The 25476-nt window shown below is 37.6% G+C and overlaps 1 long non-coding RNA gene across 2 annotated transcripts in view; it reads right to left on the minus strand.

The window, feature by feature from the left end:
• The window catches only part of LOC117064973, a 201233-nt gene that overhangs the window by 25281 nt on the left and 150476 nt on the right, over positions 1-25476 (minus strand). The window contains exon 3 of one of the 2 annotated variants that reach the window (XR_004429773.1): positions 11249-11400. The exons of the other annotated variant lie outside the window; for it this stretch is intronic. This is a non-coding gene — a long non-coding RNA (uncharacterized LOC117064973). Of the gene's footprint in view, positions 1-11248; positions 11401-25476 lie in introns of those variants that run through there. 2 annotated transcript variants of the gene reach the window in all.

Below are 25476 nucleotides of genomic sequence, written 5' to 3' on the forward strand. Positions count from 1 at the left end.
CATGGTAATTGGTTTTTAAACTCTTTATCATGAAAGTAGGCAAAAAAATAAAAACAAATTAAGAGCATCAATTCCAAGAGGATTTTCAGAGCAGAGTTCAAAATCTCTTAGGAATATATCATTGCATATTTTGGCATCTAATATTTATGTAACAAGAATATTTTGCACTTGAACTATATTTTAAAAGAGATGCTTAAAGAAAGTTTTATCTCTAATACATTTACTTATTGAATGATTATATTTTTATGTTTTTTTTTAAGAATACTGAGAGTCTCCCTTGTTTAAAAAAAAAAAATCACTCCAGATAAACGAAGAAGAATGACTGAAGTACCACTCTGCATTTCTGATTTGTTGAAAATATTTGGAGTGGTGCCTGATAAGTCTTGCTGCTCCAAAGCTCTTTATTTCCACTGAAACAGAAACTTCCTCAGCTTTTCTGTATCTGCTAATTGAGTAATTGTGATGTCCTTCTTCAGGGACTGAATTAACATATGTCTCAAGTTATAACCCATTCAACTTCATCTCTTTAGCTCCTTGAAAGTGACATCATGAGGATGAATAATGTGTGTGACACTAACGTGCCTTCCTAGAGCTTTCACCAACAGCCAGGTCTCATCTGAGAGCTTGCTTCACTCTCTGTTAACATGCTTTATGTGCCAGGAAGCATATTAAACACTGTCAAATGTTATCCTGGCTATGCAGATACAGCTTCTGTGTATCACAGTGGCTGCCATTCTGGCTTTCTATCCAGGGAGACTTAGTTTTGGACTCCAGTTCCCTGATTTCATAAGTGACCTGTAACTAATGGCCTGAAATTCCCCATGCTCCCATTTTCTTAATTTTATCAGGCAGAAGACAATAGCACTTCCCTCTAGGGGGTGCTGAGATAATTAAGAAAATATTACCTACATATTCTCCACATGGAGAGCCGAAAACACTCAATGATAGGAGTAATTATTACTAACATTAGAGCTCACCTCTTACATTTACTCTAACTCTACCTTTAACGGGTATTTCCAAATGTAATCCAATTTAACATTCATAAGCCTCGTACCAAAGCCATATTTCCCTCTCTCTTAGTCTCCATATCTTTAACAGCAAAGTAATTGTTTAGAGTCACCAAGAATCATCTTCAATTATTACTGAAAATTATCTTTGATTATTTCCCGGTAGCTGAAGTCATTTCCAAGATCATTAGGATAATCGAGTTAGGCTAGAAGTTGAAGAACCTGACTTGGTTTTTTAACATTTTTATTATTTACTTGGTGGTGCTCATGTCCTATGATGATATAATTTTTACTCTCCTCCCTGGTCAAGGGCATTTCTTAGTGGTTTACTTCTTTGTATTTGATTTTTAAGCTATAACATAGAGCATCTGCTAAACACTTGAAATCCTCTTTCAAGAAACTTTTTTAGAAACATCATATTCACTTCATCATCTCCTCTTAACTTCTTCACCTACTCAAATTCTATAAAAGTTATAAGTATTTTCTAGAGCTAGAGAAACCAGTGAGCTTATTGCTCCACTATTTCCCACATTCATATTTATAGATATCTGGTAGAGATCTGAATTTTATTTTTTTGAAACTAGAAAACTTTTAACTGGACACTTCTCATTTAGTTTCGGCCTTCTAAGAAGACTAGAATCTACCTTTGGGCCAGACTGTTTCTTAGTTTTGAAAAGAACTAATAGAATGACCTACTTTAGATATGCAGATACATGGTAAAGAAACTTCCCACTGATAAGAGGGCACAATTTTATAAATGGACATTTTGGCAAAGATCTGCCCATGTCTTAGCTTATATTGACTGTTAAAATTAGATTAGATTTTACTTTTCTTTTATCTATCTCATCTAAAAGTTTGTAAAAGAGCAGAATAATTTTATGGCAGTAATATGGAGTCTATTGATGTGATTACCTATGCTGAATGCATGTAGAGTCTCTGATTGAGGCCAAAAGGTCAGAGGTTAACTGCAGCCCTGAAAACAAAAGTTATCATAATAACTGGGAAAATCGTATGTTAAAGCCAAGACTAGGCTACAGGAGAGTGATACTGTTTTAGGCCTAGAATGCAGTTAATTCCACAATGGGCATACCCTGGGCAAAATAGCTGCATGCAGGTGTGTGATTTAATAGAATTATAACAATAGAGTCATAACATTTAAGGCCCAGGCTGTATAATTTGTCATCCAATTTGACATCCAATGTCATCCACTTTAAAAATACAAATGGATGCTATTAATAATTTCACCCTAATATCAGGTATGTAACCTGATATTCAACTGGATTATTGCTGAGAAGAGAGCATCTTCCTTTGTGTCAGGAGGAGCAGCTCTAGCCTTGGAATATTAGCAGAGACCTGCGCCGTAGACCAGGTAGTCCTTGGACAATAAAGAGTGGGCCCTTCACTCTCTGCAGAGGCAGCTGCAGAGAAGACTTTTTCATGACAGCTGCAAGCCACCTGGGAAAGAACCAGCCATTCTGCTCAATTGGCACACAGGGACTTGTTTCCTAATAATTTCAAAATAGCAAGTAAGAGTGACCTAATTTTGTAAATCTATACAGTTGAAGCCTAGGACTTAATGGGAGTATGTTGAAACCTGTATTTTCATTCCAGACAACATTCTACTCTTCAAAGCTCATATTTTACTTTTGTCCTAAAAGTCTCACAATTCCTGCTCTTTTCCATTTCTCTAAATCTTATTTGTTCTTCTGAACTCTCCCCCAGGAAGCTTAATGTATTGAGAGAGTACAAATTTTTTTTTCTGTAAGTAATTATTTTACTTAATTGAATTGGATTAGTCCCCTGCTCAGTTATCTAATTATTAACTTAAGAGCTACTCATGAGCATTATTTGATCCAAAAAATTCACTTAATATTCATTCATTCATTAATCAAGATAATACATGTATTAATAAATAAAACAATAAAAATAAAAACATAATCTTTAAAATATGAATATAACTATACTTCAAAACTTACCAAATAATAAAAATTAAATAATAATATATTAAATATATTGAATGCCCCATATAATAACTAAAGGTTGGTATTTAGTCCAATCAGTGGAGGCAAAGCTATCAAGTCCTTGACAAATTTTTAGTTAGTGCATATTTGCACATATTGATAAAAATACAGTCATAAATAATACTTTTCAATTTAAATTTAAACATTGACATTCTAAAATATAAAATCTTTTTTGCATTTCTTCTTTGAAATACAGAATTTTAAAAATTTACACATATTTGCAAAATTTTTTAGTATGTTGTTTATTGTAATGAATGTAAGTAAGGCAGATGTTATATAAAAGAAGTAAATTTTTAAACCAACCAAGGAAAAGCAAATAGGGTCTTTTAAATGGGTTTTAAACTTTTCTCCACTATGTATAATCACATTTATTTAATCTTAATTGTGCTACAAGTCTCTATGGTCCTGATTTGTTTGTTTACATAAAGTATATATTTGGTTTTGACCTGACTTCCCTAATACATTGTTAACTCTGAATAAATGTTTTTCATCTGTGCTTTACAATGGAAATCATTGTAATCTATACAAAGTGAGCTTAATGAATTCTAGTAATTTCTCCACTTAATGACTGTGTTTCTACAATTATACTATTGTTCCAAACACATGGATACATTTTGATAAGAGAAGGACAGCTTGGAACATGGGCATACTTGTGTTAGGAGATTCTTGGCAAACGACGAAACAATCGTGGAAATGAGAATCTATGTCTTCGTATAATATAGATTCCTCCTATATGATTCTTTTGTTCAAAGGAATGAAACTTGCAGTCCGGTAAGTCTAGAGATCTTTCTGTGAAGCTTAAATCCCTAGATGTCATTCCAAAATATTGCAATTTCTACACTGGGCAAAAAAATTATGGATTGAAGGTAGTACAGCAACATGAATGACACTTGGCTAAGAATCTACATATGTTATCCCACATGTGGATTCAGTAATCTCCATGATAACCTTATGGTTTCCTTTTTGTGTTTTTCCTCCTTTACAGATGAGAATATTGAGGCAGTAAGTTTATTCCAAGTCGGAAAAGAGCCCACAATTCTTCCATTGCACCTGCTGTTATGTTTTTTTAGAGGACCCGTTTCTGACAACCAGCATCTCCCCCTAAGAACTTTGAATCTTTCAGATACAAGATGGAGTGAGCAGTTCTGCATGTTCACAAATGAAAACCGTAAGTCTGTGATCCCATTGTGTCACTTGTAATTGTCTTAATAAGGGTCAGCTTTTTTTTTTTTTTTTTTTCTTTCTGAGTAGTAAGGACCAAGTAGTAAGCATTTTAGGTTTTAGGAGTCGTATAGCTTCTCTCATAACTGCTCGACTTCGCCATTGCAGTGTGAAAGTAGCCATAGACAATACTGAAACAAATAAGCATGGCTGTGTTTCAATAAAACTTTATTTACAAAAAGAGGCAGCAGACTGAACTTAGTCTAAAAGCCATAGTTTGCCAATCACTTATCTAAAGTTGTATTTGAAAGGCTCCTGATAACATTTATATTTTCCTTTATTGCCCAAAATATTTACCTGGAATTTCCTGATCCCGAAATAAAGGACAGCATGAGCAGGAACAGCCATTAAGCAGCGAAACAAATTAAAGAATGCTCAGGCACTTGTAACTTGTCGGGGTCAGGGGGGTGGGAAATGTGTGACTGAGATTCTTTATCCAAATTCAGTATCAGACTCTCTCTTCCCTCCTGGGGGTGGGGGGTGGGGGAAAGCAATAGACTCACGGAAGGGAGTGGACTCTGTGGAGCCTGTCTATTCAGGTACAGGGAAACTGGGGACATAGATTTATCAGAAATACCTGGAGAGTAAAATGGCTTTCTTCTATCCTCTCGTCCTGTCTATTACTTCCACTTATACAATAAGAATGGACATTTGCTGCTTCAAAATCCACAAAAGCCAGACTTTATAATCACTCAATTACATGGAAACACATAGAGTGTTTGCATTGTTTTCATGGATGATCATGAAGATCTATTTGCTTAAAGGCAGTGGAGCAGCTGAATATGTCACGGGCATCTCTGTATTCTCCAGAGAACCAAAGGGTTCGCGAGGATTCACAGTGAAAGTTGCTCAAAAGGTTTTGATCAAAAGGGAAAAATTACTGAGAGAGTTGTGTTTTCAACCAATTTTTATTATCTGGTTTATTTTAAAAGTTTAGTTTTCCTTGTATTAATTCTATCTATCTATCTATCTATCTATCTATCTATCTATCTATCTATCATTTATTTATTTATTTTTTAGACGGAGTCTCGCTCTGTCGCCCAGGCTGTAGTCCAGGTGAACAATCTTGGCTCACTGAAACCTCTGCCTACCAGGTTCAAGCAACTCTCCTGCTTCAGCCTCCCGACTAGCTGGGATTACAGGCACAGGCCTCCACGCCTGAGTAATGTTTTGTATTTTAATAGAGACGGGATTTCACCGTGCTGCCCAGGCTGGTCTGGAACTCCTGAGCTCAGACAATCCACCCGCCTCGGCCTCCCAAAGTGCTGGGATTACAGGCATGAGCCACCGTGCCTGGCCTTCTGTTTATTTTTAAAGCTATACCACTGGTTCTTCAAGCATGGCTTCATAAGGTACTATTGGACATGTATTTATAAAAGTATAAATATATTTATTCCCAGCCATAATTCCTTGATATTTAAAAATGTATTGAGAAATTTTTGGAAGTCTTTAATGATACAGATTATAGAGGGATCTAGTGTAGTTTTTTTTTTTTTTTTTTTTTTGAGACGGAGTCTCGCTCTGCCACCCAGACTGGAGTGCAGTGGCCGGATCTCAGCTCACTGCAAGCTCCGCCTCCCGGGTTTATGCCATTCTCCTGCCTCAGCCTCCCGAGTAGCTGGGACTACAGGCGCCCGCCTCGTCGCCCGGCTAGTTTTTTGTATTTTTAAGTAGAGACAGGGTTTCACCGTATTAGCCAGGATGGTCTCGATCTCCTGACCTCGTGATCCGCCCGTCTCGGCCTCCCAAAGTGCTGGGATTACAGGCTTGAGCCACCGCGCCCGGCCTCTAGTGTAGTTTTGTATATAGATTACTGTTGTTTTAATCTGTTAAAATGGCCCCTATTATTTCCTAAATTTTCCTTTCTTTCAGTCTCTTAAGCACTTTTTTAATGAATGAAGAAGGAAGAGAGGAAGGAAAGAAGGTGAAAGAAAGAAAGAGAAAAAAGAAAGAAAGAAGAAAGAAAAGGAAAGAAAGAAGAAAGAGAGGAAGGAAGGAAGGAAGAGAGAGAGGAAGAAAGAAAGAAAGAAAGAAAAGAAAGAAAGAAGAAAGAAAAGGAAAGAAAGAAGGAAGAGAGGAAGGAAGGAAGGAAGAGAGAGAGAGGAAGAAAGAAAGAAAGAAAAGAAAGAAAGAAAGAAAGAAAGAAAGAAAGAAAGAAAGAAAGAAGAAAGGAAAGAAAGAAAAGAGGAAGGAAGGAAGGAAGAGCGAGAGAAAGAAGGAAGGAAGGAAGGAAGGAAGAGCGAGAGAAAGAAGGAAGGAAGGAAGGAAGGAAGGAAGGAAGGAAGGAAAATAAACAAAAAAAAAAGGTTGACTGATTTTACCTAACATATCATCTTTGATCTCACTTTTATTTTTGACTGTAGTTTTAAACCCAGGGTTTTAGATGGGTTCAGAAACTTTTATTCTTTAAATAAAATAATGACTCTTCTATTATTTTATATGTGTTAAGTTATTGTTAGTTCCCATGTGCTTCTTTTTTGGTGCTACATGAGTACAGCTGTAGACATAAGAAAAACATTCAGTTTTTTTATTTCTAGACAGCTATGAAGCAGAAGAGGAATTTTTAGGAATTGTCTCTGATCATGGTCTTGTAGTGGATAAGAAAGATAGGTTTAAATATTTTTCTAGTTGCTCAAAAGGTTTCAATCAAAGGGAAAAATTACTGGGAGAGTTGTGTTTTCAACCACTTTGTATTATCTGGTTTATTTTCAAAGTTTAGTTTTCCTTGTACTCTATCATCTATCTATCTATCTATCTATCTATCTATCTATCTATCTATAAATCATCTATCATCTATCTATCATCTATCTATCTACCTATTATCTATCTATCTATCTATCTATCTATCTATCTATCTATCATCTATGTATGTATCTATCATCTATCTAATCATCTATCTTTCTATCATCTATCATCTATCTACCTTTCTATCACCTATTATATGTCTATCTATCAATCTTCTATCATCTATCTATCTATCATCTATCTACCTATCATCTTTCTATCTATCATCTATCTATCTATCTATCTATCTCTATCTATCTATCTATCTATCTATCTTTAAAGCTACACCACTGGTTCTTTGGGCATGGTTTTAAGAGGTACTATTTGAAATATATTTGTAAAAGTAAGTTCACGTAGTCAACACAACACAACACAAGAAAATTCCATTGCTCCAATACTACCAATTATTTCCTAAACTTATAAGTCTACTCAGCAAAGAATTGTTTTTATGGCCTTTAATATATCATTGGAAAATATAATTGCACAATTTCAATGCTCAACACTTTGTAAACAACATTTTTAATTATCATCTCATATTATTTATTATAGGTGGCTAAAAATATCATAAATTAATGTGAATCTTTCCAAATTGTCTCATGTTATTTCAAAATTCAATAGCCTTGAATACTTGGTTAAATTTAAAAAAATTAGTTCTGTATAAACTTTCCATTCCTCATTACAGTAAATTACTCTTCATGATAGTAAAAGTAATTCTTACATTTTAATGAAAGAATGAAGTTGTCAGTACAATTTTAGAGAGGTTTATGCCAAACAATTTTTCTTATCCAGTGCCTAAGAGATTTCTTATCTTCTACTATTTAGATAAGAAAATATATATGTATACTATAGAGATTATATTCATCAGGAAGACAATATGTGGAAACCAATATCACTGAGGGCCAGGAATAGACTTGGGACATTTAATCATATATTCAGTGTCATCCCTTATATTTATACTTCTAAGTACAAGATTCAGAACGAAAAAGGATATGAGCTCTAGGAGGATATGAGCTCTAGGAGGATATGATTTTGTGTTTATTACAAACAGAAAAGAGGAACAAAGAATGAATTCAGGTCCTTTGCAGGGCCATGGATGAAGCTGGAAACCATCATCCTCAGCAAACTAACACAGGAACAAAAAACTAAACACCACATGTTCTCACTTATAAGTGAGATTTGAACAATAAGCACACATGGACACAGGGAGGAGAACATCACACACCAGGGCCTGCTGGTAGGTAGGGGGGAAGGGGAGAGAGAGCATTAAGACAAATACCTCATGCATGTGGGACTTAAAACCTAGATGATGGGTTGAGAGGTGCAGCAAACCACCATGGCACATGTGTACCTATGTAACAAACCTGCACGTTCTGTACATGTACCCCAAAACTTAAAGTAAAATAAACAAATAAATAAATAAAATAAAATAAATAAAAACAATGAAAGAGAGAAAGAGAAGGAACCCTGCTGACTAAGCAATTCAGTAAGCTGGCAAAGGACGATATTTAAACAGTTTCTAATACTACTAAGTCACAACACTATGTGGTGATGCTTCAGCAAGTCGATACACTATACAAGATTGGAACTCAAGTCACTGTAGGTCCCTCATGTTACTGAGGGTTTTGTATAGAAAGCCCTGCAGGTTCTTTTTTTGAGACATATTTTTAATGTTTATATAGCAAACAACCTTGAAAAATTAAGACTGTGTCTTTTTCCAAAGCAAAGGGCCACATGCTTCTACCCAGTAAAATAGAGATAATGTCACTCTCCAAAACAAAGGACAAGAGTTGCCAGGGCTCCTCTCCTGTAATGTAACCCACTACATGTACTGGCCTCCATCTAGACCTAGCTATCTGCTTTACCTCTATGTTACTTGAAGGCAATGGGAACTGAGTCCATTCTGTTAAGCACATTGTGGTATAGTGAAAAAATTTCCTTTCTCTGACCCAAACATCTCATGTCGTCTTTCAGTATTCATGAAATTGTGGAAGACAAATAGTTCTTGACATTGACATAAAACAACAAAATGTAACAGCACTCTTTAATGATGAGTATAAGTATGTACCAAAGGTCTCCTCTAAGTTGGTTACACTGATATATGTTATGAAGGAAATTTCTTTACGAAACTTCCGTGGGAAATTCCAGAAGCAGAAATAATATGCTTCCCTAATAGTAATTTCATACATTATACAATGTATTGATTAAATGTCAGGGGCAATAAATTAGGTCTTGCCTCATGAACAATGAAACATGTAGAGTTAGTACCTTCTATAACAGTGGTTTTACTTTTTTCAGAGTCAGGAAAGAGGAATGTTTCTCTCACATATGAGCTATGTTTAAATTTTACCAAAAGAATTCATTCATATTCAAGTATAGGTTTGAGTGGTATAACCATGGCATATAGTCATGAATTCAAAGTCGTCAGAAGATGAGAATATTAAATTTGAAATCCTTTTCATTCTGCTCCCTCTTGTGCTTTCTATTTTTCTGCGTTATCTGTGGTCTTTCTCAGGATTCTTCTCAAACCTTCCCACTGGGGATCATCTCTTATCACCTGGTATAATATACAAGTTGTAGAATTTCAACAATATTAGCCCACAGAGAGTACTGTCTTCCAAGAAATCCAACTAATATTCTAGAGAAAATATTTCTGACACATGCATGCACATGTAAACACAGACACACATACACGACACATATTAATTGTACTGTGTGGTGGGTGAAAAATGCACCTAAGATATTTCTGGTGCCAATAAAACTTGTGTTATGTGACACTCTACATTCTTAGTCATATGGATTGACATGTGCATAACTGCTTTTATGTGGCTAATGATTACAAGATCTAGAATTAGAATAAAAGCTTATCCTTGCTTTAAAGTAACTATAGGAAGGCAGACATGCATAAATAAGAAAGAGATGTGGTTAAAAGAAAAGGAAGGATTGAAAGACAAGTAGGCATAGGTTACAACATCAAGAGGAGAGAAGAAAGAAGGAAGAAAAAAGAAAATAAACACAGTGCTCAAATCTTAATGTTCTTTGTAATTTTTGAAATACTGGTTTTAGTGATTCATATATTGATTTAAAGATAGTTGAACTTCATTCAAGGTCCCGTCAATTCAATTAAAGTAAACACATTGAAACGTTATGGCACAGCTATTATGAAATAACTAGCATATTATGAAACAGTTAGATGCAATAGATAAATTGTAAAGGAGAGAGAATTAGCATACAATGGACATGGACTATTTGGCAGGAATATTAGTATATTGTGTCATTTATTTGCTCAAATTCAATTTTTAAGCCATTTTCCTCTTAAACGTATTGCTGTCTAATCATATTCAAAAACGACTATTTCAAAGATAGCCTCATGTATTGAGAGGCTAAAAATTCAGGGATATGTTTAAGAATCAAGCTATGCACTTAGACAATAGGCTTACCTAAAAAGGCTTTCAAAAAGGTCTGAAATTTTTCCTTCCACTGTTTTGCCACAGAAAAAGCAGGGAGCTAAAGATGATTTGTTGAGCAGCAAGGTCAACCTATTTGGCAGCAGAATGGATCAGAAACAAAGCTTTGATTTAGAACACTTGAATACACTGCAAAGGTTCTCAGATATGTAAGTGATGCAGGAGTCAAGAGGAGTTTGCACGAGGTTTGAAATAATCAAGCATTATCAAGGTTGCTTTTCCTTTGCATTTTTAAAATAAGATTTGAGTGTTCCCATTTCTATCAACTCAGAAGGAGACTATTATATCTGAATGGCAGTAGTGTAACACATTAGACAGAACTTGAGACATACTTCTATGAAGATTGAGTTGGTATTATGAGACTTGAATCACAAATGAACAGGAATCACTCTGATGTGAAAAGCTCACACTTTCAAAGTAAAGTGCACAATGAAAACTCCATTATGGGTTTCTCAAAAAGCGACACGACTCAAGAACCAAATAAAGGAATGAACAATTGAATAAATAAATACATATTGAGCCATGAAAACTATATTTTAAATATATTAGTATATTTTGGTGATACAATTTGCATTTTTGTTGGGTCCAGATGGTCATCCTAATATTAAGTGTGAATTGAGAAGAAATTCCAAATATACAAATGATTTCTGCAATGAAAGTGTAACTATCGTGCTGCTTCTATTTTTTCTTTCTTACTTTTTTCTTATACAAAACAACATTATACATATAATTAAAAAAAAAAAACTGAAATTTTATTGCCACTGCCTTGACCTCATATATGTATTTATAAAAGCATACGTTCTTATTGGTAGGTCTTTTTGGACATTAATGTGTGTAGTTTCATCCTGGTTTCTCCTGGATTTTTCGTTTGTAAGTATCCTTCTCTCTTCCATCACACAGACCCTATAAACATACAATAATGAATCAATTTGATCATCTATTCCTCTTTATCCTTTCCTTGGGTTTCTTGCTGGTGAGAAAAATCACACATTGCTGAATGGTTCTACCCCTTTAATGTCTTTTAAAACATTACTTCCCTTGAATCTTAATAGTAAACCAGTACTTCTTTCTTTTAATAGACTAACTGATTACCTTCTCTTTTACATCTTACTGGGCTTAGTATTCCTGTGAGAGTTAATTTTATGTGTCAATTTTGCTGGTCCAGGGTACCTAGATATTTGGTCAGATATTAATCTAGATGATTTAGTGAAGGTGTTTTTTTAATGAGATTAACATTTACATTGGTGGACTTCAAGTAAAACAGGTTAGACAGGCTTCATTCAATTAGTTGGAGACCCTAATAAAACAGACATACTTCTTATAAGCAAAAACGTATTCTGCCAGCATACTGCCTTCGGGTTTGAAACTCTCTCTGTTTCCAGCCTGCTGGCTTACACTGCAGATCGGACCTGCTCCTTCACGATTACATGAGTCAGTTTCTTAAAATCTCCCACATATATCAGAAACTGACTCACGCAATTGTGGAGATACACACACACACACACACACACACACACACACACACACACTGTTGACCATTGAACAACACAAGGTTGAAGTTCAGGGGTCCACTTATATGTGGAAATTTTCAATAAATACAGTCATCCTTCTGTATTGGTGGGTGCTATATCTGCAACCAAATGTGGATCAGAAATATACTATTCATGGTATATGAAACATACATTTTGTACCTGCAAGTTTCACAGGGCCCACTGCATGACTTGAGTATGCATGGATTGTGGTATCTCTGGGGATACTAGAACCATTTCCCTGTGGATACTGAGGGAGCACTATGTATCTATATCTCTTTAGATATGGATATATACACACATATTCTGTTTTTCTGGAGTATTTTGACTAATGTAAATTTGGTAGCAACAATGGTTCTAGAGGAACCAAATGTTAAGAATAAGTTTTCTTTACTGGTTTGGGGTTTTTGGAAGTGACTCTTTAGTATGACCAGATTTAAATACACTATTGACTCTCTTTCCAGTAGTAAAGACAGCAGCAACAGTCCGTGGTGTGAAGGGGCAACAGAGATATGCAGAGTATCACTACTGGATTCTCCTAACCAAAGTCTTGCAAGGCGGAAGCATCTCATGCTCATAATATAATATTTTTGAACATTTTTGTCAAACTAATAATAATAAATAATCATTTAATGAATAAAATGGGCTGGTTGCCTCTAACATTACTGAACAAAGTGAAGAAAGAAAATGATGAGCTCAGGGATTTGAATTCCCAGCTCAAGTACCACATAAGTCACCTGTCAGTTTCTCTGTCTGCCCTGGAAAAGATCCTTATGTGTTGTAGCCACAGAGGTGAGATTTTTGGGGAAAAAACCCTAGACTTTCATCTTGTAAGTGACTGAAATACAAGAAAAATTGAATTCCTAGCCTATGTGTCTGCTGTTAAAGTGAGCAAAGTAATTGCAAAGAAATGGCACATTGAAAGTTGGAATGAGGATGTGTGGGAAGACCTTGATGAAGCTGGAGACACTACGGTCATAATTTCTGATAAGTCTTCTTCACTCCATCTTGGGAGATTAACCCTGCATTGCCCAAGGAAACTATAATGGCCTCACCCGATACTGTTGTCTTGCAATACTGCTGAGTCTTCCCAGGACCCACTTCACCACTCTCTTTGATTCTAGTTGTGTAAGTAGACCCAAGTCTTTGCATGGCCCTGAAGTTGAGGTGCAAGTGTAATCCATGAGGTGGTGCATTAAATACCAAAAGAACTACTTGAGTTTTCTAATTTATCCAGACAGAAATCTGGGGAGTACATGTAGGAATCGATATATAGGGTATGAAATAATGGCAGAAGAAACACAAAGTTGGATTGGTGGAATTCATTGATAGGGCTCAATAAGCAGAGATTCTGTATTTAATATTGCAGCACGGGAAGTGAAAAATAACTTCAGTGTTTTGTTTGTTTGTCTGAAACATGGAGCCAAAGTGTGCCCACAGTAAATGAATGTGAAATGTCACTAACAATAGAAGACAAAACGCAAAGGCCTAGGGAGATTGGTAATGCTAGAATGGGTTTCTTATTTAATATCTATTTATCCACACTGGGAGGGTCTAGAGGATACACCTTTCACCACCACAGAGAGAAATCAGTTTGTGAGGGGAGCCCCAGCATCCCGGTGATCACTCTGCTCTCTAGGCCAGAACTGACAGTGGGAAGTGTTGCCACTGAATTGGCAATGTAAATGTAATGTAATGTAAATGCAATAGGAATCATTGGATCCTGGATGACAGGGGCCTTGTGGTAGCAATCAATGGCCAAGGCAAGGCTGGCATGTTTACCAATAAACTGCAGTCAAAAGAGCAATCCGAATGCTACGACGTGTGGAGACTTCTGGCATTGGCTAGGGGGTCATCCTGTTCATAAAAATGAAATAGGTTGGAAGCATATTAAGTTATTATTTGATCTGTATGAACAGAAAAGTTCTAGGTCAGGTACACAAAGTCTAACTTGAACCATAAAAACGGAGTCATTGCCCCTCAATCAGTTTCCAGACTTGCACCAGTTTACAGACCCCAAACCCCTTGAATGAAGGTGAGGCTGAGATCTCTTGAGAAAGGATCCCAATACACTTATAAAATTTATACTATTAATCTTTCTTTTTAAATTTTAAAAAATTTTTTTATTTTCATAGGTTTTTGGGAAACAGGTGGTAGTTGGTGACATGAGTAAGTTCTTTAGTGGTGATTTGTGAGATTTTGGTGCACTCATTACCCAAGCACTATACACTGAACCCAATTGTAGCCTTTTATTCCTCACCCCCTTCCCATCCTTACCTCTATCCCCAAAGGGACCTATCCCTTTGTATCAGGGTGACTGCACTTTGGGGAAAAGGAAATAATCAGATCTTTGAGGGACTACTGGACATTAGCTCTGAACGAGCATAAATTCTGAGACCCAAATTGTCACTGGGCCTACCAGTTAGCATAAAGACTTGTGGAGGTCAATGGACCAATGAAGTTCAGCTCGAGTCCATCTCAGTGGAGCCAGTGGCTCCCCAACCCATTCTGTGATTACTTCCATAGTTCCAGAATGGATATTTGTATACTCAGCAGCTGGCAGAATCCCCACACTGGTTCCCTGACCTGGAAGTGAGGACTGGAATTGAGGGAAAGTCCAAGGGGACGCCACTAGAACTCCCTCTAGACAGAACAATCATAAAGCCAAGCAGCATGACATTCTTGGAGAAACTGCTGAGATTAGTGCCATTACCAAAGATGAAACATGCAGGTGTTGATTCCCAACTCATCCTTATTCTACTCTCCTATTCAGTCTGTGACTAACACAGATGGATCTTGGGCATGACAGTGGATTATCAGAAGCTTAGCCAGATGGTGACTCCAACTGCAGCTGTTTTGCCAGATGTGGTTTCATTGCTTGAGAGAATCGGCACATCCCCTGGTACCTGGCGTGAAGCTTTTGATACTAGCACATAAATTTTCTCCATTCCTGTTGGTAAAGACCACCATTAGCAGTTTGCTTCTGGCTGGCAAGATCAGCAATACAACTTCATTGCTCTACCTCAGGGGTATATTAACTCTTTAGTCCTAGGTCATAATTTATTTCACAAGGATCTTGATTACGTTTTCCTTTACAAGACATCACACAGGTCCATTACATGGAAACATTATGCTGCTTAGGTCTATTGAGCAAGAAGCAGCAACTACTCTATATGTGTTTGATAAAACATTTACTTACACAGGGTGCGGGATATAAATCTGACAAAAATGTATTGTTGCCTACCTCGGTGAAATTTGTGGGAGCCTAGTAGTATGGAATATGTTGAGATATCCCTGAAAAGGTGAAGCACAAGTTGTTGCATGTGGTCCCTCCTACAACCTGACAAAAGAGGCACAACATTTAGTAGATCCTTTTGGATTTTGGAGGTAACATACTTTGCATTTGGGTACACTACTCTGGCCCATTTACTGAGTGATGTGAAATGCTGCTAGTTTTGAGTGGGGAACAGAACAAAAATAAGGCTCTGAGATAGATGCAGGCTGCTATGTAGACTGTTCTGCTATTTAGGCTATATGATCCAGCAGGTCCAGTGGGGGACAGTTGTGGAAGTATCAGTAGTAGGTAGGGATGCTGTATGGCATCTTTGGTTGGTCTCATTTGATGAATTACAGCACAGGCCCTTAGGATTTGGGGACAAAGCCGTGCCTCTTCTGTGGATATCTTCATAGGATATGAAGTATCCTTCAAAAGATACTCTCCTTTTTAGAAACCACGACAACTGACCGGGTGCGGTGGCTTAGGCCTGTAATCCCAGCACTTTGGGAGTCCGAGGCGGGCAGATCACTCGGTCAGGAGTTCCAGACCAGCCTGACCAACATAGAGAAACCCCATCTCTATTAAAAATACAAAATAAGCCCAGTGTGGTGGTGTGTGCCTGTAGTCCCAGCTACTCAGGAGGCTGAGGCAGGAGAATCGCTTGAACCCGGGAGGCGGAGCTTGCAGTGAGCCGAGATGGCACCACTGCACTCAAGTCTGGGTGACAGAGAGAGACTCTGTCTCAAAATCAATCAATCAATCAATCAATAAAAAAATAGAAAAAGAAGAAAGAAACAATGACAACCTGCTACTGGGCCTTAGTGAGAACTGAACACTGAAATCATGTCACACCAACTTCCTATGTGATCTGAGCAGCTTATTATGAACCATGTGCTACTTGACCCAGCAACCATAAAGTTAGGTGAGCACAGCGCTACCCCATCATCAAATGAAAGTGACATATAGAAGATCAGGCCTCAACAGGCCCTTGATGCACAAGTAACTGACATGAAGAAGAGACCCAAATGCCTCCATTCCTGCCACACTCTCTTCTCTTTCCAAGCCTGTACCTATGGCCTCATCACATGCTCCCTATCAGCTGAGAGAGAAAGAGAAGACTTGGGCCTGATTTATGGATGGTTCTTCATGATAAGCAAGCACCACCTGAAATCAACAGCTGCAGTGTTATAGGCTCTCTGGGATGCTCTCAGAAAGACAGCGGTGACTGAGAATCCTCTCAGAGGACAGAAATTTGAACAGTGCACCTGGTTTTTTATTTTGCATAGAATTAGAAATGGGCAAACATGAGATTATATATCAGTTCATGGGCTGTGGCCAAGGAGTTGGCTGAATGGCCAGGGACTTGGAAGGGACATGACTGGAACATTAATGACAAAGAGTTCTGGGGAAGAGGTATAGGGATGGAGCCCTCTGAATGTGCCAAAAAATGTGAAGATATTTGTGTCCTATGGGAATGTTTACAAAAAGGTAACATCAGCAGAGGAAGATATTAATAATCAAATGGATATGATAACCCATTCTGTGCATACCTGGCAGTCTCTTCCAGCAGCTACTCATGTCATCACTCAATGTGCTCATAAATAAAGGGGCCACAGTGGCACAAGACCAACAACACACAGATTTCCACTCCCCAAAGCTGACCTGGCTATAGCCACTGCCGAGGGCCTAACATTTCAGCAGTAGAGACCAACAGTAAATCCCCAATATGGCCCCATTCCCCAAGGAAATGAGCCAGCAACCTGGTGACAGGTTGATTATACTTCACCACTTTCATCATGGAAGGAGCAGCATTTTGTTCTTACTGGAATAAACACTCTGGATGCAGATTTTCCTTCCAAGCATATAATGTTTCTGCTAAAACTACCATCTGTGGACCTATAGAATGCCTTATCTACCATCCTGATCTTCCACACAGCACTGCTTCTGATGATGACACTCCACAGCAAATCAAGTACAGTAATGAACCCATGCTCATGGAATTCACTGGTTTTACCATGTTTCCCACCAGTCCAAAGCAGCTGGCTTGAAGGGGAGGTGAAATAGCCTTGTGAAGGCTCAGTTACAGTGCTAGATAGGTGGCAATCCCTTGCAGGGCTGGGGCAAGGGTCTCTAGGAGGCTATAAATGCTCTGAATCAGCAATATGGCACTATTTCTTCCATAGCCAAAATCAATCTCAAGCCAGAAGTGAGTGGTCTGGAATTATGAAGTAGAAATGAATGTGATACCACTATTACTCCTGGTGACATATTAGCAAAAATGTTGCTTCTTGACCCTATGGACTTATGCTATGCAGGTCTAGATGTCTTAGTTCCAGAAGGAAGAATGTTTCCACCAGGACACAAAATAATAGTTCCATTCAACTGGAAGCTGACACTGCCACTCAGCCTCTTTGAGTTCCTCATTCCCCTAAATCAAGAGCAAGGAGGGAAATTACTGTGCTGTCCTGGGTGATTGATCTTAAGTACCAATGGGAAATTGGATTGACCCTCCACAATGGATGCAATATTGGATATTCCTTAGGGCACCTCTTATATTACCTTGCCCTGTGATTAAAGTCAATGGAAAACCACAACAAACCAATCTAGGCAGAACTAGTAATTGTCTAGACCATACCCTTTAGAAGTTAAGGTTGTGTCACCCCCAAAGGTAAAGAGTCATTACCAGCTGAGTTGCTTGCTGATAGCAAAGGTAATACAAAATGGGTAATGGAAAAAGGCAGTTATAAATACAAGCTATGATACCTGACCAGTTATGGAAATGAGGGCTATAATCATTACAAGTACTTCTTCCTTGTCTTATTATAAATATGATATATTTAATATCCTTTTTCTTCCCTCTCCTATCCCCTTATCATGTAACACAAAATGTATTGACTTTATATCACAGTATTTAAATATTGTTAATTTTACATCAAGTTGCGGAACATCAAGATGAGCAAACCCAAGGACTTTACATTCTTTTCTGAGAAAAAGGTTTGTGTATTTTTGGTTGCATGCAAGATAGTTACATCATGTTAGAAGTATGACCTTGTTATTATCTCTATTTGGAGATTAAACATGGTTTAAGGAGATGTGGACGGGTGCCAAGTTGACAAAGAGTGGATTTATAATGGTGTGATATTTGATCAAACATGATCATTGATGTTTCTGTATTCTTTGGGTGACATTAATATTTAAATTTGTGAACTTTGAATAAAATAGATTAGCCTCCATTATGTGGGTGGGACACATCTAATCAGTTGAAGGTCTTAAGAAAACAAAGACTGATGTCACCTGAGCAAGAAGGAGTTCTTCCAGCAGACTGCCTTCAGGCTCAGAATGGTGCTCTTCCCCAGGTCATCCCATTAGAGGCCCTACTGCAGATTTTGAACTTGTACTTACACCATTGCATGAACCAATGTTTTAAAAATGATTTTTTGTTCCATACGAATTTTCACATAGTTTTTTTTTTTTTTTTTCTAATTCTGTGAAGAATGTCAATGGTATCTTGATGAGAATGGAATTGAATCTACAAATTACATTGGGCAACCATCAAAAGAAACAAGATCATGTCCTTTGCAGGGACATGGAAGGAGTTGGAAGCCATTATCTTCAGCAAACTAACACAGGAACAGAAAACCAAACACGGCATGTTCTCATTTATAAGAGGGAGCTGAACAATGAGAACACATGGACACAGGGAGGGGAGCAACATGGACTGCAGCCTGTCAGGAGTGCAGGGGGAGGGAGAGCATCATGAGAAATAGCTAATGCATTCAGGCCTTAATACCTAGGTGATGGGTTGATAGGTGCAGCAAACCACCATGGCACACGTTAACCTATGTTAACAAACATGCAGGTCCTGCACATGTATCCTGGCATTTAAAATTAAATTAAATTTTAAAAAGTAATAAAATTGTTCGCATAAAACTAAAAATAAACAATATTTTCTTTTTTCTATTTATATACATGTCTTGTTGGTTCTGCTTCTCTGGAGAATCCTAACTAAATAATACACCTGTAGGATTAAACTGAGAATATCAACAGGGCATTCCTCAGTCTCATTCATCTATGCTTTTGAAATATCATCCACGAGCTGTAGACATCTCTGTTTTCTTTCTTTATGCTTTAGACAAAACCATTAAAACTATTTTGACAAAAGTCACCTCTCGATCACTAGTTACCAAAACCAATGGAACCTTTTAAGTCATTATTTAATTTGGCCTGTGGAGTTCAACATTTGTTGCCTTCCTTATTTTTAAAACTTTTTCCTGGTTTATCTTCCATGACACTATCTAACGCTTGCCTTTTGGCTCTGCTAATTAGATCTATCTAATTTTTTAAATCTGCTTTGCAAATAAAAATCAGGGTTCTCCATCATTCTGAGCAAACTATCCCAAGGACAGAAAACCAAACACCGCATGTTCTCCCTCATAGGTGGGAATTGAACAACGAGATCACTTGGACACAGGGCGGGGAACATCACACACCGGGGCCTGTCGTGGGGTGGGGAGAGGGGGGAGGGATAGCATTAGGAGATGTACCTAATGTAAATGACAAGTTAATGTGTGCAGCACACCAGCATGGCACATGTATACATATGTAACAAACATGTATACATATGTACACATTATGCACATGTACCCTAGAACTTAAAGTATAATAAAATTTTTTAAAAAAATCAGGGTTCTCTTACATTATCTATAATTTTCCCTAGAGTATATTAACCACTCATGATTTTAACTACCATTTGTATTCCAATTACTGTTTTGTGAACACTAGATTAATGTATGTAAATATCTATGATATACTTCATTTGTGTACTTCTAAGTAACTAAGGGCATAGGATATCCAACACCAATTATTTTATTTCTTACTTGAGTCCCAAATCTACAAGGGATACTAATAAAACAGAAGTCAGAAATCTGTGTCATTTTTTATTCTTCCCTTTCTTTAATTCTCTGTATGCAATTATCCACTAATTTTCTGCAGATTTTGCCTTCACAATATTTCTCTAATTTGTCTCATCCTTTACATTGCCATGATCAATGAATCTTGAAGTTTTTCATTATCTCTTCACCTTTCAAATATTCAACTCTAATTTCTCATTTCCTTCATTATACTTCCTCCTCACGCCCATTGTAACTTTCTCCTGCAGATGCTCTCCCTATCTCTATACCTCTTCCCCTGTCTTCAACGCATCTTTTAATTGGCTGTCTGATGGGTCATTCCAGAATTGCAATTCCATTAGTATTAATCTCCAAACAAGGCACTTTATGGGTCTTTACACTTTTTTTTTTTTGAGGCGGAGTCTCGCTCTGTCGCCCGGACTGGAGTGCAGTGGCCGGATCTCAGCTCACTGCAAGCTCCGCCTCCCGGGTTTACGCCATTCTCCTGCCTCAGCCTCCCGAGTAGCTGGGACTACAGGCGCCCGCCACCTCGCCCGGCTAGTTTTTGTATTTTTAGTAGAGACGGGGTTTCACTGTGTTAGCCAGGATGGTCTCGATCTCCTGACCTCGTGATCCGCCCGTCTCGGCCTCCCAAAGTGCTGGGATTACAGGCTTGAGCCACCGCACCCGGCCTGGGTCTTTACACTTTTAAGAACGAATACTACTCATCTGGGTATGAGAATTGAACCTTTCCACACTTCCTGTGTTTATTCACTCTAAGTAATTGGTTTTACACTCTGACTATCTGACTATACTGAAATATGGCTACCTAGGCTCACCTTGAAGTTTCAAGCCTCAGGGCTTACAAAAACTTTTCCCTATACTACCACTTCTAGAAAAATCAAATCATCCTTCAAGACTCATCTCAGGTGCTTCCTCATTTGTGATGATTTTCTAGAATTCCTCCATCTTCTGGATGGAGTCATAGACATTTCCTAATAGTGTTTCTATTATAGCACTTTTAATACAGTATTGAAATGATCGTTAGCACTTAAGAGCCTGGAAGGATAATAAACCATGATATTTTCTGGTGCGATGGAGCTAGACCACCTGGTTGACATGTTAGCTTAAGCATCCACTGGGTGTTGAGATATGGGGAAGTCATTTAACTTTTCCGTGCCTCAGTTTTCTGATATGTAAAATAGCACTAATAAGAAGATCAGTCATAGTGCTGTTTTGCAGATATGTAAGTATATGTCTGTAAAGCAATTAAAATGGTGCCCAAAGGAAGCACTCAATAAAGCTTAACTTTTATAATTGTAATCTAGAGACCTTCACAGTAACATTTATTCCTACAGGCTTAATACTGTCTCATGTTGTAATGCATTGTTCATCAAAAGTAGGCTAAATAAATGGATGTCTCTGAAACTAGGATTTATATATGTTTTACGTTTTTATTTTTTGCCCTTTTAAACAGTTTAGATTTAAGAATTGCTGCTAACTGGGATTCATCTGAAATGACAACTCAGTTTCTTAAATTAATTCTTCGGGGATAAAATAGGCAGCATTTCCTGGATACATAACTTGGAGGCTATGAAAAAACTTACTACCACACAGATATAGGCTTGCAATTATCCACGTTGGTATAAGCATAAATCATGTTGGTGTGTGTATGAACACTTGTGCACATGTATATGTATGTCTGTAATAATGCAAGTGTTTTGCTTGTGGTTAGTTTGAACAACTGGTAACACATGAAGTACAAATTTTTGCACATAAAGTTAATTTCTTTCTTACTGTACAGTATGAAAACTAATACTTACCTAGGTAATGTATTAAATTCACAATATGTATTTGAGGAAAGCTTTACCTCTGTATACCCTTGTGATTTATTTGTATAGAAAGCAAAGTAACATTTGTTACAAGTAATAGCACACTTTGTGCTTTCTTGCAAGGATATCAACATGAACATCTGATTCTTTAAATACAATGGTTGTTGAAGATAATGTTACCTAAGTCACTCAGTTGCCTCTACAAATTTCTACATGAATACATTATTTTAGATTTGAATGTAAGAAAACCAATTGGTCCCTAAAAATGTGGAGTTGACGATGGGAACTATACGAATTAATGATTTTCATATATGCTCTTTCTACCAAGAACCAGAAAGTCATATTTGAGGCCAAAGATAGTACAGTTGATCTTAGAACAAGCTAAGTTTGAACTGCATAGGTTTACTTTATGTGGATTTTCTTCCACTTTTGTCACCTCTGAGACAGCAAGAACAACCTTCTCTTCTTACTCCTCCTCAGCCTATGCAATGTGAAGATGACGAGGATAAAAAAAAAAAACCTTTATGATGACCCACTTCCATTTAATGAATAGTAAATGTATTTGACTTCCTTGTGATTTTCTTAATGACATTTTCTTTTCTCTAGATTACTTTACTGTAAGAATATAGTCTATAATACATATATACACATATAAACATAATATGTTTATGTTATATGTATTCTAGCATATAATTATGTTTTAATTGACTAGGCTATCAGTAAAGCTTCAGGTCAACTGCAGGCTATGAGTAGTTAAGTTTTGGGGGAGTCAAAAGTTGCACTTGGATTTTCAACTGTGCTAGGGAGAAGTCAGTTCTCCTAACCCCCAAGTTGTCCAATGGTGAACTGTAGACAACTAACAATTTTCCTAGGCATTTTTGCATTAGCCCTTTTCCTTAGCTCTGAGCTCCATATTATTCATAATACTTTCCTTTTCTATGAGTAATCTCGAAGTCTTTCTGGAATGAGTGGAATATAAATATATTTGTATGTTTATACATATATATATATAATGGACTAAATTGGTCTCCATGTTATCATATTTCTATTCTCAAATCTAGAAGCATCAAGACAGAGTTAATTAAAATTTAATTATTTCCCTGGTGGAAAAGAAATCTTGGCATCCGCTCTTTCATCTGCATTAGAAATATACACTGCTTGAGAACCATGGGTGTTCATTGCCCGTTACCAATGTGGAGCCGTGTACCAGTGGAAATAATGCTGTTTAAATGTAATGATAGGTTAGATGCTAGACTTACTCCTTTTTAATTATATTTATAAATACTAGTTCCTCTTTTAAATAAACTGGATGAATGCTACACTGTTGTAGCAATTATTAAAGTGGAATTTCGGTGTATCAAGCAAAAACTTGCATATACAATCCCATGAACCATTTAAGGGATGAAATACTACCACTTTCTAGGTTCAAATAAAAGTCAGTTTTATTTTTGAACCTAATTTCAACTTTATTACCTCCAATTCTGGAAATTGAGGTCTATGGATCTTCTCTAATCCAAAACAGAGAATTTGTCAGGAATCTCAATTTGATGCCTAGCTTCTGTCATAAACAGAGTTGGGATAACTGACATCTATCTTGCAGAGTTTTAGACTATGTTACCCTTCCCTTTGTCTTGGATTTCAAAATTCCATTCTTACATTAAATTAAATAAAAGGAAACAAGTGTAGGAGGACCACATGAAATTATCTTACAATATAGAAATGTTAGTGATTGTTATATTCCACAGTCATATTTGAGGAATTATGCAAGGAGAAGCTTTATGCAGTAACTTCTGGGGACTTCAATAGTTTGGAGTGACTTCCTCAAAATTTTCCAAGACTTTTTGTGTGAATAGGGCTATCTGTGGACAGCAATTTGACCAGAGAAGGGCATTCTGGTCTAGGCTGGAACTGTTTGGGTCTCAGTGTCCATTTATCATTTGGGGCTTACTTTGACATTCTACTCAACCTACAGGTTCATAAGTGTCCTGTGGATCTTTAAGGATTACACCGTGGGGTTGTCCCAGTGCCAACTGAACAGCCCCTGACTCCTGGTGGGCAGCCTGTAAAGGAGATAGTTCACAGTTCTTGCTTAATGGCAGTGTTTGTGTGTGTGTGTGTGTGTGTGTGTGTGTGTGTCTGTCTATGTGTGTGTGTCTGTGTGTATTTGTAAGATCATTGAGATTGGACTATTAGAATGGTACTTACGGACTGATTTGATTTGGGGTTATTCAATTTTTAAACATAGATAGGTGCCCTGCAAAAATCATTTCCCTGGGGCCACATATGTCTTAGTGGAAACTCTGGTTATATGTCCCTTTCAACAAAGATTCTATTTAAAGACCTTTTCCACTATATCATTTAATATCCTTTAAATACATTTCCACAAGGCAATTTATTTTACATGTGGTAGAAATAATTCAGATCTTAAATGACTATTCTTCCTTTGACCTAATATTGGAATCATAGAACCTGTTATATATATCTTTAGCTTATGTTTTCAGAAAGCTCAAAGGATTTGCTGCTCAAGAGTCATGATCTTCTATATCCATTTCCAAACACTCTTCCTATTATGGTTTTCCATTTGTGACTTTGGATTTATTTTAAACTCTCCTCAGACACCTATTTTTTTTTTTTTTTTGTAATTAAAACCCATGCAATATCTTCTACAAAATTTGAAAAGAATTCACAAAATCGAGTACTTTCGGTGGGCGGAGCAAGATGGCCGAATAGGAACAGCTCCAGTCTCCAACTACCAGCGCGAGCGACACAGAAGACTGGTGATTTCTGCATTTTCAACTGAGGTACTGGGGTCATCTCACTAGGGAGTGCCGGATAATCGGTGCTGCTCAGTTGCTGCAGCCCGACGAGCGAGAGCTGAAGCAGGGCGAGGCATCGCCTCACCTGGGAAGCACAAGGGGGAAGGGAATCCCTTTTCCTAGCCAGGGGAACTGAGACACACAACACCTGGAAAATCGGGTAACCCCCACCCCAATACTGCGCTTTAAGCAAACGGGAACACCAAGAAAAAATATCCCACACCTGACCAGGAGGGTCCCATGCCCCCAGAGCCTCCCTCATTGCTAATACAGCAGTCTGCGATCTAACCGCAAGACAGCAGCGAGGCTGGGGGAGGGGCGCCTGCCATTGCTGAGGCTTAAGTAGGTAAACAAAGCTGCTGGGAAGCTCGAACTGGGTGGAGCTCACAGCAGCTCAAGGAAACCTGCTTGTCTCTGTAGACTCCACCTCTGCGGACAGGGCACAGTTAACAACAACAACAACAAAAGCAGCAGAAACCTCTGCAGACGCAAACAACTCTGTCTGACAGCTTTGAAGAGAGCAATGGATCTCCCAACACGGAGGCTGAGATCTGAGAAGGGACAGACTGCCTGCTCAAGTGGGTCCCAGACCCCTGAGTACCCTAACTGGGAGACATCCCCCACTAGGGACAGTCT

This window comes from Trachypithecus francoisi, unplaced genomic scaffold, assembly GCF_009764315.1.
Source record: "Trachypithecus francoisi isolate TF-2019V2 unplaced genomic scaffold, Tfra_2.0 Lachesis_group2, whole genome shotgun sequence".
In the NCBI taxonomy this organism is placed as follows: Eukaryota; Metazoa; Chordata; class Mammalia; order Primates; family Cercopithecidae; genus Trachypithecus; species Trachypithecus francoisi.